This window comes from Aulonocara stuartgranti (genome assembly GCF_965226115.1).
Source record: "Aulonocara stuartgranti genome assembly, chromosome: 15".
NCBI lineage: Eukaryota > Metazoa > Chordata > Actinopteri > Cichliformes > Cichlidae > Aulonocara > Aulonocara stuartgranti.
Genome location: NC_138951.1, coordinates 37,875,927 through 37,891,517, shown reverse-complemented (window position 1 = coordinate 37,891,517; position 15,591 = coordinate 37,875,927).

Below are 15,591 nucleotides of genomic sequence, written 5' to 3'. Positions count from 1 at the left end.
GTGTAGAACGAAAGACCATCGTACGTATCATAAGTTTACCAGTCTCACAAATCGTCGTCATAAATACACATTCGTTAACCGTTTATTAATATAACCTTTGAGCTCAACGGTAATTAATTAGCAGTGGAAATTATTTCTGGTACCCATCACAGAAATGTAGCAGTGACAATAATACTGTATGCTGTAATCGTACTGGGCAATTAGTGATACAAAAAACCTGTTTTATCCTGTGAATAAAAGTATATGTTTTTGTCAATGTACCATAATAACAGAAGCGAAACGCAATATTGTGTCAGGACAATTCACTATTTATGCACAATAAATAAAGGAGCATAGCGCGACAATTTCTGTTCAGCGCCAGACTTGCTTGTAACCTATATCACCAGTTATGTTATGAAAGTGACGTATTAACTACTAAAAAACACTGACCTTTGTGTAAATGCTTGGAGCAGACTAACCTGTGAGCTGGAGGGTTCTGGGACGTTATATTTGACCTTTGAATGGCTGCAATCCAGGCCACCCGTCGCCTCTTTGTTACTTCGGAAACATGGCTCGAACAATTTCTCTTCAACGACGTAATCCGATAACAACCGATCTCTATACCCGTCGGCTTCCCGTGGCTGTCATGCGACCGGCTATTGCAGTTAATATACAACGGCTTCTTGTGTTTCTTTTTATCGCTGTATAACTGATTTTAATTGAAAGCCTGCGTGCGCTAGTACCGCTTGCCACGAGTTCCCAGAATCCTTTGCGGTTCTACCCGTGAATGACGTCACATTTTCAATCTCTATATAATATGCATGTTAAATTTTGTATTTGGGGTAAAATATCAAGTCTTTTCAAGTAAACCGGTTCAAGTCCAATTCAAGTCCCAAGTCATTGGTGTAAAAGTCCAAGTCAAGTCACAAGTCTTAGAACATTTTTTCAAGTCAAGTCTAAAGTCATAAAATTAATGACTCGAGTCTGACTCGAGTCCAAGTCATGTGACTCGAGTCCACACCTCTGCTTCAGATATTTGTGTTTGTGGGCAAGCGTGTGAGAAGAAGTGGAGGAAACAAACCAAACAAAGGTATCTTTGTGGTCTAAAGATAAATACTGTGAGCTTGCTTGTTTTTTTTTTCTTCCCAGTATTGTTGGCACATGTGACCGTCCCGTTTCTGGACAGCTGAAAATGAGCTAGCTATACCAACAACAGCTGGTTATAAGCTAACATTATACCAGCTAATGTTAGGCTTGGAGAAGTCCTAAAAGTCACCCTCTGATAAACGGTTTGCTTAAATACTCACATTGTATGACAGTTTATTCACTAATTGCTCGAGTCATACAATATTAGCTCAATTTCAAAGTGTCTGTGAAGGTTCTCAGTCATCCAGGTCATCGTGGTCAAAGGAGCTTGCAAAGAAAAGCGTCTGGACTTCTTTAAGTTGCTCTCCGTTTCAACCTAAGATGCAGACAAAGCTGAGTTGTTCCTAAGAGCTTGCGCCTTGGATCCACTGTCAGGGGATACAGAGCACAAAATCAGAGAGCACAAAATCAGCTTTTAAGTGAAAGGATAAGACAGGTCCATTTCACTATAGATGCCCTCCAGATCAAGATCAGCCAGACTCTGCAGGAACTGGAAACCCTTCTACCCTCTCCAATCTTAGAAGAGGTTTACAAGTTTGTGGACAAGGCTCAACGGGCCCAACACTCTAAAGGAAAAGAAAGACAATGCAGGAAATTTCACACCTTGCTTTCAAAAACACACACTCCTCATTCTGAACCTACACAACTCAGTCAGGAGAAATGGGTAAAGAACTTTTCAGACCGGAATCTCACTGAACCTGAAAAGAGAGTACTAGCCAAAGGACTCAATTTTGCCATTTCCCCGCAACTGTTGCCCATAGTGGACCTCATCACAGCCACAGAAACCGCCATACGGATTAATAAATTATCACAGACAGAAGCAGAGCAAATCAGGATGAAAGTCTCAGCTACCCTCTCCAGTGCCAAAGTCCCTCCGTCCAACCTCACAATACAAGAAAAGAAGGCCGTCGCTTCCCTGAGCAAAGACCACAACATCACTGTTTTACCAGCTGATAAGGGAAGATGCACCATGGTCCTTAACACTACAGATTACCACTATAAGATCACTACTCTCCTCAGTGACAACAATACCTACGAAGCCTTAAAGCGAGACCCTACAAGCAGCTACAAAAAGAAAGTTATAGCTTGCCTTCAAGACTTTGAAAAGGACAAAATCATTGACTGCCTTACATATCACCGCCTTTATCCAGGGGATGCCATACCCTGCAATTACGGACTTCCTAAAATCCACAAGGAAGGGGTCCCACTCAGACCCATAGTCAGTAGTATAAACTCAGCCACTTACAACATTGCAAAACACCTTGCTACCATCCTTGCACCTCTCGTGGGGAACACCCCACACCACATCAAGAACTCCACCGACTTCACCGACAAGGTCCAGAAACTTACCCTGGATCCAAATGAGACCATGGTGTCCTTTGATGTTGATGAGCGACCATCTTTGAACAGAGGCGGTGGTTTACGACACCAACTGTCTGCCATCTATAATCCAGTTTTGAGTTCCCTCCCCAGACGCCTTAACGCCTACTCACATCCTGGGCCATCTGACCTCAGGAAATCACATGATAAAGTGGGGCCAGGTTTCACAATGAGCTCACCCGAAACCCTGGCTGATTGGGACCCACACCCGTTTTCACACCTTGGCTCATGTGATTAGAGGATCATCAGGGGGTCCTTTTGTCCCTCTGTGGGGGGAAACTCCCACTGGGTTTAAATCTGGGACTCCCCGCCATTTGACCTTAGAACTGAAGAAGCTTCTCGGATGAGAGGTGAAACATCTTCAGGCAACTTAAAGAAGTCCAGACGCTTTTCTTTGCAAGCTCCTTTGACCTCAATTTCAAAGAAAGTTTCAGTAACACCAGCTAACATCGCTAACACCGGCAAAAGCAAAATCTCAACAACTTCCTTCAGTGTCGCTGTAAGAAGTGAGCTTCACTGACTCATTTACACATACTGGACTTCTTTCATAAATTTTTAAAGCCTCCTGAAGAGTAAGTAGATGTGGATGCTTTCAGCAGGCATTTTGACAGCTCAGGTAAACAGCGGACCTATAGCATACGCTACAGATGAATGTGCGACAGAGCTTTTTGATGTGACTAGGGAGCAAAAATGTAAAAAACTGCAATATATATATTTTGAGTTGATGTTATTCAAATACCTTAAACAATAATGTGTTCAAAAATGTTTTATACCAGACAGACAGCCTGCTATGTCTGTTATGTGGCTATGAGCTAACAAAGCTAAAGTTAGCAGCACTATTGCTAACACTGTTTGTTTAAACTGTAATACTCGCAAAGCTGGCTAACAATTATCATTTAATGTGGCAAATGTTGTTTTTCTTAAAGTATCCTTTAAGTTTGTTTTGGTTTTAGAAGACCAAATTCACCAGCAAGATAATAAAAACTCTTCAGTATCTTTTCTGACTTCCATTAAAGTATGAACAACCATTTCTCCTGCTGGTGAGTATGCATGTTTATGCTTTTAACACTTGCTCTTTGAGGTGCTTTAACACTTTCACTTTGAGATGTTGATTTGGAAGCATACCCTAGCACTACCATACCCCCTACAGAGCTATCCTGCTTCGATATGCCCTCAGGACCATGATATGAATTTAAAGGGGAAATTAATACAAGGCATGCACAGTGGCATCCGATAAATGTATGCAGATTTGCTTGAAGCTGCTTATTCAGTATGTACAGTTGCAGGTAGACCTCAAGCTGTTTATTTACTCAATTTATGCTCTGAAAGAGGACGTGTTCTCAGACATAAATTAGTAAATGGAAATATGTGTTTGAATATGGTTAAATACTTATGTTAGTTATCGGTTCAGTGTCATCTGCTGCTTTTAGGAGAGGATGCCCTTTGCACGAATTGATACTGCACCGACTGACACAATTTCTTAAACTGTAAAGTATGGAAGGTGTAATTATAGGAAAAGAAAAGGGAATGCAGAGGAGGGGGGTGTGAGCTCAAGTATGCCTGTCATAGATTCAGTGTTGATGCAATGGTGTATCTCACTAACAACACTGACCTTGCATTTGAGGTGCCTTACATCCAGGCAGTGTTATGCAAAGTGTTGAATCATATGTGACAAGGTCAAACCAAGAACACATACAGCCTATCCTGCTGCATCCCCATGCTCTCACACGTTGGGCTCTTCTTGAAGGTATGACGTTTTTCTGCAAAGATCCAAAGATCCCCCCCCCCCCCCCACACACACACACACACACAAAACTGTAAACAGGCCACAAATGCTGTCTTGTCTTTCAAATACACCTCTCACTTATCCCTATATGAGCATAAGAGTCTGCAGGTAAAGATTTATTTCACAGTGAATGTTAAACGGTAGAAGTAATCCCAAATAAATGATAGATGTAATTTAATTTACCTAATGTTGTAGCTCTAGATTAGATCTGTTAGATTGTATCTTGTGCAGTGATGTAGGGTCTATAATACAAGCTGACATTAAATGGTAATGAAGACAGTACTCACTGACTGGGGGGGTCACCTCTGCAGGAAGTATACTTCTCCCAGTTTATAAATGCAGACTGCAACTGATAGCAAAGTTTTAAGCTGCATTAACTGATATTTTTTTAAAATTTTTACAGTCTGATCAAGGATTCTCTTCAAGCCTTGAGGCGACTTTTGTTGTGATTTGGCGCTATATAAATAAAATTGAATTGAATTGAAAAAGTGTGTGCAAATCTTGCAACTTTGTAACAAACTACTAGCCTGTACACTCTTACAGTGAACCCCCTCCTTTACGCTGCCTTTTGCGGAAGCTTTTATTAATACCCAGTTAAAAAAAGTTTTTAGTAATTTGTCAGATTCAGTATTTGATGTTGTCATTGTACTATTTTTAATTATAAACAGGGTTTAATGGACTGGAAAATCATTTGTTGTTGTTTTTTAATCATTATTATTTCTGAAATGTTAACACGTCTATTGTTTTGGCACTGAGGTAATAATGTGTAAGTTAGTATCCATCTTTAGACTAATAACACTCCCTCCAGGGTCTCCAGCTGTGGGGGAAATAATATTTGGAGACTTGATGCTGTAAATATAACATCTCTAAATGAAATATAAATCTCTAATCTCCAAAGCAAGAACCCACTGTGTCAGAATGGATATTCTGCAGTGTGCTGCTGACTTATATTGGTGAGCAGCTGACATTAATGGCAAGCTGGGCACCCAGGTGTGGAATATGGGGCTAAGTAACTAAATTGTGATGAATGACTCACAGGTTTTCTTTGCGATGTATCCTTTTTTATGGTGAGATAGTAGGCATCAGTTATGTTCTCAGCCCTTTACTACTGTAGGAAAAAAGAAGAAGAGAGGTTTTTTGACAAATTGTTCATAGTTCTGTGATATTTACTGGCCCATTTCATATACACATATTTTTTGATTCATAAAATAGAATAAAACTTTTCCCTTCAACTTCCAAGATCACTGAATCAATATTTGAATAGCCCATTTTGGAGTTAAGAAACACTATACAACATATTTTGATTATTATTTTGATGATCCATTTTTTGGAATAAAGTCATAACCTCTGTTTCGATCACCTTGTTTTCACAAAAGGGGTTTTAGGAAATGAACCAAAGTACAGTAGAGTATAAAATGTCGATGGACAGTCAGTACACTCTGTGAATAATTAACAAAAAATAAGGGAATCTGTGTTTGGTCGATTATTTCTTCGTTCTAACGATACTACTTGGCAATAAAGCTCATGCTGGTGGGAAGCCTGTTTATTTTCACTTAAATGGTGCTACATTTGTAAGAAAAATACATTAGTGGGTTAAGCAGCAGAGTTCAGTATGTTGGCTGCACCCATGAAAAACCTGCCAAATCTCTGCCAATGCCAAGCAGCTTATTCTGCCATTGACTCTTGACTTGGTTCTACAGGTGGTACCAGTCAGGAAACTGATTTGTACCACCTGTGAGCATGGGCCCACATAAAGCCAAGTTGCATCGTTATTTGGAGTAAGCCCTTTCCAAACTAAAGCCCAGGTCCCATATTACAAAGGATGTCAGAGATAGGACACCACAAGAAGACTGCTTCCTCACCCTTTCAGCATAAGAACTGTAGGCAATCTTCTACAGATTTACAGTCAAGATCTGCAGGGCGATATGGCCGATGGCCCTCTACTCAGACAATCCAGAGCAGACGGCACACAGCCAATCTCTGGTCTCATAGGGCTGCCAGGAGGCCTGTCATGGCTGCCCTTTACATCAGGTCTGTTTGTGTTGGTGTTGGCAACATCTGCACTGGAAACTGAACATGTGGAGGAATGTTATATTCAGAGTCCATATTCTGCCTCCAGCAATTCGAATGTAGGGTCAACATCTGGAGAAGATATGGGACAGCTATTCTGATTGCTGCACAGAAAGGTTTACAGCTTTATGTGGAGGGAGTGTGATGATGCGCGGCAGCGTCTCCCTCACTGGAAAAACATGGCTTGCCATCATTGAAGGCTATCTCAATGCAGATATCGAGATAAGATTGTGCAGACAATGGCATTCCTACATCTCCACAGTATGGGACGAATTCTGTCCTCTAAGTTGACAACACTCGTCCCCACAGAGTGGGGTTTATCCAAGACTGCCTCCAGAATTTGGGAGCGGAGAGGATGGAATCGCTCAACCCCACTGATCACTTGTGGAGTCAGCTTGGGCGTGCTGTTTATACCAGAGTGACCAACACAACCACACTGGCTGACTTGTGACAAATGATGGTTAAAGAATGGGATAACATCCCACAGCACAGTGTGTGACCAAACTGATGGCCAGTGTGAGGAGGAGGTGCCAGGCTGTTGTGGGTGTGTATGAGTCTTTGACGTGCTACTGAGGCTAAATAAATAAGTTGTTGTTGTAATATGTCATGTTTTTTCAGACTTCAATCATCCAATCTGATAAACGACACCAACAAGAGTCAAGCACAGTAAACTGTTTGGCATTGGCAGAGGAGATTTGGCAAGTTTTTCAAGGGTGCAACCCACGTAGTCAGCTCTGCTCCTTAACCCACAAATGCATTTTCCTTACAAATGTGGATCCATTTTAGTGGAAGTCCAAAGGCTTTCCAGCGGTATAAGATTTTTTGCCAAAAAACATTGTCATAACAAAGAAATAATAGACTAAACTCAAATTTCCTTAGTTTTTGTGCTAAATTTGGCTGTTGGAATACATTGAGACTGGATGACATTTAACAGCAGAGTTAATTAATCAATCCTCATTTCCACTAAATGTTCAATCCCCAAAAGTATCTAAAATCTGGCATCTCCACCTTCTTTGCTGGTGTTATAGAATATATAGATAACCAAAGCTCTACAGTTCTACAGCCAACGTATTTAATAAGCAGATAACGACCAACGTACAATTTAATTTGGACCTAGAACTACTTTTAAATCCACATAATCCACACATTTTCTGAGAAACGCCCTACCTTCTCACTAGCCATCTTTCAGCCAGTAATAGTGGTGATTTATAAGCTTGTACGAGCAGAAGCTACATTTGACAATGCAAAAAAAGCACAGGCAGAAAACACTGACATTGTTGTTTAAGCATGAGAAATACTGTACATATTCACTTACTCAGATCAGTCAGCTTGATTTGCAATGCGGAGTGATAATGTAAAATGCCTCCAAGACACCAAACATGCCCATTTTGAACATTTTCCTCACTTTACAAATTGAAGCTGTCATATCCGTGTATCAGCAGCAGCAATACAATCAGCATTTTCAGTGTGTGCTGTGAGAAACTCACTAATGAACGCTAACGTCAAGCTCTCTGCATTACATTTTCATTCTTCAGGCCCAAGTTTAAGAACTTTGTTAAATAAAATGTTGCAACATGATTCAATTTGGAATTTCTTTTTGTGCTGACCATTATGAAGTGTTAGTAAGCCCGTTTATATACTCTCGTGTCTTTCTTTTGTGTCAATGCCTTTATGTGAAGATCTATGAATTGTCTTTTTGTAGTAAGGCGTAACAGATAAACTTGTCTTGTTATGACTTGCTGTTCTGGACCAGCGTCACATTAGAAATGCTGTTGCATTGACATTAAATCCTGTCACAATGTAGTCACGGCCATTTAATGACCTAATGAATGAGCTGTTTGTAAAGTATATACCAAGACGGATTATTTAGAATTGCTGATAATGATCACAAATTATTTTGTCATTTCAAATAATAGCTGAGTATCCTGTAGCTTGCAGTGAGACATTCTTCCTTTGATGTCGATAAACCAAAGAATACACGCCAAAGGCTGTTTCACTTTAAGTAAAATTCAACTCAGCCTTTGTGAGACTGGAACTGGAGCTGGAACAATCAGATTGTTGAGGTACTCACTTGAACAGGTCCTTCCTCTCCAAGGAGCCAGTCCCACACCAGCGGGAGGACAAAGGAGGATTAGCTGGCATACCATCCCGCCCGTCTGGCCTCCACATCAGGACCAGACCTCCAGTCCACAGATCCTGCCAATTAACTTGTCACTCACTCTGCTCTTTTTTCCCTCACCGGGACTTTATGGCTTCATAGGTGAAATAGCTTAAGCCCCTCAGCACCCTCCCACCCCCTTCCCAAGTAGACTGTCCTGCCATTACCTTTACCCAGAATCGCCCTTAGGAAAAGCTTTTGTTAAAAGAAAAGCCTACGAGTGAATTCGTCCTTAGGCTAGTAGCTTTTGATTTATCTACAATACACGCACACCATATAGACCTGTTTGTCCCTGACTCTATACCAGTATCAGATGCTTTTTTGGAAGGAAGACTTGTGCTGAAAAATACTGCAGTGATTTTGAATAACCAAACAAAAGAATAACGTGGATAGGCTTAGGAAAAGATTGGGGTTTGAGGTAAAATCAATGCTTAGTTAATTTTAGTAGTTTTGCCATCAATGCAAGGTTAAGGCTGTGGAGTGAGTGAGTGGCCATGGTTAACAAAAAGAAGAAAGAAGAAGAATACTTTTTTTACCATCTAAAAAGCAAAAACAAACAGCAGTGTGTCACGTTAAAGTCCCCTTTTTTTCTTCCACCTCTGCACGCTGACCTCTGCCCTACACAGATACTGTTTTGCGTTGGCTGTATTCTTTAAATCTCTAAATTTCTCCAGCCATTAGAGGGCTAGTTTGCTGGAAAGCAGACACTGTTTGTCAGCTTTTGGCATTTACGGCCCTGAATGATGCTGCCTCGTGCATCCGTTAGAGGTCACTGGCATAAATGGAATGGGTGGGCAGTTTTACTACACAACATATCATGATTTGCTTTTCTGCATTCAGATTTATGGAAGAATAACAAAAGGCATACATTCTTCCAGTCGGAGCTCGAGACGCTTTCAAGGGCATTAATAATGTCTCGTGGAAAATATAATTAATTCAGAATTAATTTACACAGTAATTAATCATCTATCATCAAGGTCTCCCACAGCAGCTCGGTATTAGTAGATATCATATTTTTGATAAGCAGGTATAAATCATCTGCCAGGGGCATGCTTTCCGTGACACTTATTTTGGTTCTTCATGAGCAAACTAAACCATGCCTCCCACGGTTACAGCATCAGCTTTGATAAATCTCATTAGCCTTTACTTTGCATGCTCATTTGCATTTGTACTTGTCTTGTGTTTGCCAGCCTTGGGTTTTAGAGCATGTGTAAGTATGGTGATGACCTGATGAGTGACTTTTTAAGTCTATAAAGTCATTTAGGTCACTGCGCTTAGTAAATGCCTGGTATTGCCATCTGGGTATGGGTTTTAGAGTGTGCAGCATATGATAAATATATCCCACAGTTACTGTTTTTATGGCCCCAAACACAGACAAATGAAAAGGAGTGCAAGGAAAAATGTAAGAACAACAATTGTACGTTATTCAGAAGCAGCAGGTTGCACCGTGTCTCTCGCTGGAATACAGAGTGACTGAGCTCTCTCCACTCTAATCTTGATTTTTATTGTGTTTTTGTTCCTCCGCCATTCTATGATTAAGTCAAGATCTCTTATGTTATTCATTCAGTTCACTAGTAGATGGAATGGAGTGTTTCAGTGATACCATCAGTGAGCTTTGGTAGATGTAACACCAGCAAAGTAAAATGCAAACATGAGCTCCCTTACTGAAGTATGAACACCAAAAAGAAAAAACAAAAGAAAAATATGTTTTATCAGTAAAGGAGTATTAATATCTATCCAGGCAAAAGTTGAGGTTAAAATCTCTTTTCCAAGAGAGACCTCGCCAAGAGAACTTACCACAAATACAACACACGGCAATATAACACGTAAAAACACTCCAAACATTATTTCATATAGGCAAGTGAACACAAACATGTGACTCGTATTCAATAACAGATTATTACAAGAGCGACATTAAAAACAGCCGCACTGACCAAATTGCGCAGTGGCCATTTAAAATGGTCAGAGCTTTACTTTATTATCCCGAGTGCTGAGAAGGTGGATGTGACTGTATTTTCAATGTATTCAGTCTATTTTTTTGTATTTTTAGTCTATTCCCAGTCATGGATGGACAGTTGCTCAGCTATTCTATTTCTAGACAGAGTTATTTACACATTGTCAGTGTGTGTGTGTGTGTGTGTGTGTGTGTGTGTGTGTAATACTGCAACCACCTCCTTCTCTGTATCCAATTAATTTCACATGTTATCATACTCTTGGTTATGACTCAAAATGTGAGCATATGCAGGAATTAATTTGTGAATTAAATGCATTTTTATAATAATATGTAGCTGTTGGTGAATTATGTTGGCGTGCATAAACAGGAGAACAGAAGCCAACGTTTGGGGGTCTTAACTAACCTTAACTGCTTTAAGTGTAGCTTACACAAAAGCTTAAAAATATTAATAATACTACAAAAAAATATTACAGAAAAACTTGAAGGGATGTTATGATAGCTAACTTTTTTTCAATCTTGCAGATTCATGTTTAAAGTGTTCTGTGATCAAGTTAGAATAAGTTTTCTCTGGCAGACATAAAAATTTCCTGTACAGTTCCTGTTCTGAAACATATGTTGAGAAAAGGTTTACAGTGGCATCAATATTTATATAGATATTTATGTCTTTTATTCCAGATGATCCACTGAGGCTGCCCTTTTAACTCCAATGGCCGTTATAGGATTTAGGATTTAAAGCCCGCTGTCTCTTTATTGAATCCTGGTATAGATTTTACGTGGCGATGTTTATCTGTGCTATTACATATTATTTCGTAACATCATCTATTCTGCCTGCATTCACAGTTAAGCCAGTAAGAACAGCAAACAGGAGACTTTCAGTGGTATCGTAGTTCCTTTGGTTTGAAAGTCCACTTCAACTTCTTCAGCCTTGTGCTGACAGACAAGGCCATGGTTAATCCTCAGTCCTTTTTTTTCTTTTTTTTTTACCTCACCATGTTTTGTTCTCACAAGAAATGCCTGTAGGAAAAGTCTTTCCCCCGCTTTCCAGTCCAGTGTTGGCAGCTGTGCTCGGTAGCTGGACTTACCGCAGCTAGTCGAAGCTGTAATATAATTTTGTATTGATTTCTTGTTGACCTCCCATGAAGCAGTCATCATTCTGTAATGTGCTCCACACGTCTTCTTAATGAAATCAATAGCCCTCCTGCAAAACAAAAGTCCAATAGCACTCACTGGGAACTCTGTGCTATTATAGACTGAGTATGGGGAATATTAGCAGGTTAAAGCTGGAATTCTTACTGTTTTTCCTTATAATGAAACACAGATGAGAATATAGGTTGCAGGAATATGAATATAAAGTGCTAGAAACTTTATAAAATCCACATGTATTCACTGAAGCTGGTGTTTTTAAATATTAAAATTACTGATCAAACTAGATTGAGAGAATTTAGTTGCAGAAATGGCACGTCAGTAGAGTTTGTATTTTGTGTCAAATGTTGGCTGTTTGCGGTTCAGCTGTTTTTGCAGATGTGGTTAAATCTGAATCGCTGCAGGGTGGTTAAATAATAATCTTACGAAAAAGTTTACGGCTTCATAATCTAGACATGTTGTCGGCACATCTACTGCATCCATCTTTTTGCTACGATGAGAGTCAACAAATGTGGCATCTTCCACTCTCATAACACTTAATTTTGACAGCTAATATACACAGATTATGATTTATGCAACAGAATTGCTTCTGAGGAATTGTAAACAGTGAAATTTCAGATTGTGACTCGAGGACCATTCATCACCGACACTGTCACAGTTTATTATGTCTGTTCAATTCCACTTAATATGACAGGGAACTTTCACAGGGGAAAATAAAGTGCATATTACGATGAAAAATCGCATTGGCGGGAGTCACTAAATCTGTCAGTTCAACATGTGCATTGCATTGTATTAATGGAAGTAAATTACTAATCCCCTATTGTGTAGAAAAATGGTGTATGTCAGGTTGAGTGGCCGGGAGCTGACTTTAAAAGTTTGGGTGAAAACCAGGATTGCTCTTTTTTTTTTCTTACAGAGCAAACCTACCTCTGAAAACATGACTGTCACAGAAAATCGCTTTCACACACACACATATACAACGCACGACTGTAATGAAATTGCCTGTGCCGTTGCAATCCCAAGCGAAACACAATGTCACCTCAGTTTTGCGTGTTTCAACATATTCAGTCTCTCCTCTGGACAGTATGTGATGTCCTTTAACGCGCTTAACACCCACAATCTATCTGGATGAGGCTGCTGTCTACCAGCGACAGCAGCGTTGTGGAAACTGACAAGGTGACTTTTGCACATCCGACCCGATATGCCAGTGGCACTAGCTAAGCCAATGTTGACTGTGGGGCTTTTCCACAGTTTAATTTTGAAGAGCTGCTTTGGACCGCCACCAACACAACAAAACACACCACACTGCGGTCACATCTGAAGTGGGTATCTTATAACAATGTCAAAGGTGGGTTAAGTAGTGATCTCAGACTATATACAGTTTTAAAGTGTTTGATGTCAGACACCTTTGGCTGGCGGTCCACTTCCACAATATATTTATAGTTATATGCCATCTGAGTAAGAAGCAGTGACAGAAAGACATGTTTAAACCTTAGTTAGCATTTGGATGAAATTTGAGCCATTTTGACAACAGTAAAAATACAGAAAAATTTCATTATTTTATCCTGAAATGTTTCCTAAAGTGATACAAAAAACACAAAAGTCTATGGGTCGACACATTTTTGTTCACTTAGACTATTCAAATTTGGCCCCGGTCTACTGAGGGGGATTTTACATCAAGCAGTGTGGATCAAATCACAGAAAATGTAACTTGAAACTGTGAAACTGTGCATTTTTGCTAATGGGACAGTGGTGGCAGAGTTTTGGGGGGTGAGCTGACACTATCACGAGAACTGTCTGTGTTCAAATGTCTCATGTGATTGAGAGTCCCAGTGGAATTACCTGTATAAATAAAAATAAAATAAACTTCCACAAGTATTTTAAATGGATAAGTATTTATCCATTTAATGAAACAATTATTTAGCCATTCCCACCACAAATATATTCTCGACAGCAGACAATTAACTGAGCAAACCAAAATGTGGAAAGAAAGACTCTCTGACATCTGTAGCAACTCTGACATGACCTCAGTACTTTAGAATCCTGACCACCCCAGAAGTGACCTAATAACACTAAGTCATGGACTTGACTGTGACAGAAGAATCAGTCCTTCGTTGTGCTTAATCATGCCACGTAAAGCATTTTGCACCACCTTAGCAAAACAGGATTAACGGAGCTTACTAATGTGCCAATTCTTCATTCGCTTTCAGTCATCTCAGACCACAGTTTAAAAGTTACTGGAGAAATGCTGCGACATTTACACTGCACTCGAAATGTTACCCTTTTTAAAAGTGAGACATCGCGTCTCTTGGGGACAGAAAGAAGACGGCGCGTTACGGGTGCTGGGTTCAGGAGCCTGGGATTGGTTGTATACTTAAAGGGTAAGCGGTTTCTTCAGCTGGCATGAGGGGAAAGCAGAGACATGTCTGATGGGGTTCATTATCAGAAAAGGAAGTTCTTATCCTTATGGATTCAGAAAAGCAAACTTGTGAACTCTAGCTAACAATGGAAAGTGCACCTTGTTTTCTTACCACACTTGTTTTTTACTCTCATATTTGTATTCTTACCACATATTTGATAAAATTCCCTTTAGTGTCACAGGATCAATCACCTCAACTGCCGTGACAGCTTAAGTTTCACTACATCAAGAGTGACAACCCCCCATGCTGCTCGTTCTTTGTAAGTCACTCTGGTTGTGAGCATCAGTTAAATACTTTGAATTTAAATGTAAAATGCATTTGGTATTCATGTGCAGGAGTGTGTCAGCACCTGCAAAATGAGAGTCATGGTATAGTTGAGAGCCACTGTAGGTCTCCACTACACACGGGCATGACACATTAAATAGCTTTCAAATGAACAACAGCAGAGAGCTGGCATGTCTGACAGAGTCTGATAACATTATATACATGTCCGTCACAGTCATGGATCCTTGAAACATAAACGTATGTGTTACTTGGCTTCAGGAATATCACCCCTCACAGCAGAAAGCTCTAGATTTGCACTGGGCCAAGCTGTTGTTGGTGGTGGTGGTCGGGGGGGTTAGAGAATGAGATGGGAAGGGGTAAGCAGTAGGAGTGGGGGTAATGCAGAAGCAGAGGAGTGAAAGCAAAGGCGTGAAAAATGAAAAGCACAAATGGTGTTGACGGAATAAGCACCAAAGAGGATGGGGCAAACGCCTGCACACCTAATGAGTTCCCTCCAAAGACAAAGACACTGTCCTTCACAGCAGATTCCTGCAGCCAGTCCACAAAAGTGCAGATGCAGAGATGCACGGCGAGAGTATGCAAACAATTCACAATAAAGAAAAACTAGGTGCCTGTAGAAACGCTACAACATGCAAAAGAGACTCTATACAAAAGCATCACATGCAGTCATGCATGTCTTATTAACATGCATACCATGTCACGAATGCACCGACGGCTAAACGCTATAGAATGACTTTATTTTTAACCATCAGCAAAAAGTAATTGTAACACATTGCCTGGAAACTGGGTGTCAGCCAAACACCCAATGCAAAGGAGATCGAAAGGGAATGAGAGAGAGGGAGCGGGTGAAGCAAGGAAAGCAAGAAAACTGAGCTCATCCTCGGTAACAGAGGCTAACAAACAAGAAACAGATGGAAGAAAGGAAAGAGAGCGAGCGCATCATACTGATGAAAATGGGGAGCAAATGAGGAAGATGGACAATATGAAAATTACTAAATCATTTCAAGTAACGAGTTGTCAAGATTTTCTCCAGAGGGAAGCGGTTCCCCAAAATCTAACAGCAGATCGTTTTGCAAATGTGACGCACGGTACATTTAACCTTTTAACTTCTCAGCCCGTCTGGAGTGAGTCAAATATTTGTAACAGTCTACCTGTGAGCTGCAGTTAGTTAGCTATCAGTTAATGCAGGAACAGCACGAGTAACTGTTCTTCTACTTTGGCATCCATAAAATATCCCGAAATGCCATCGCCTGATCATTCTGTGATTACT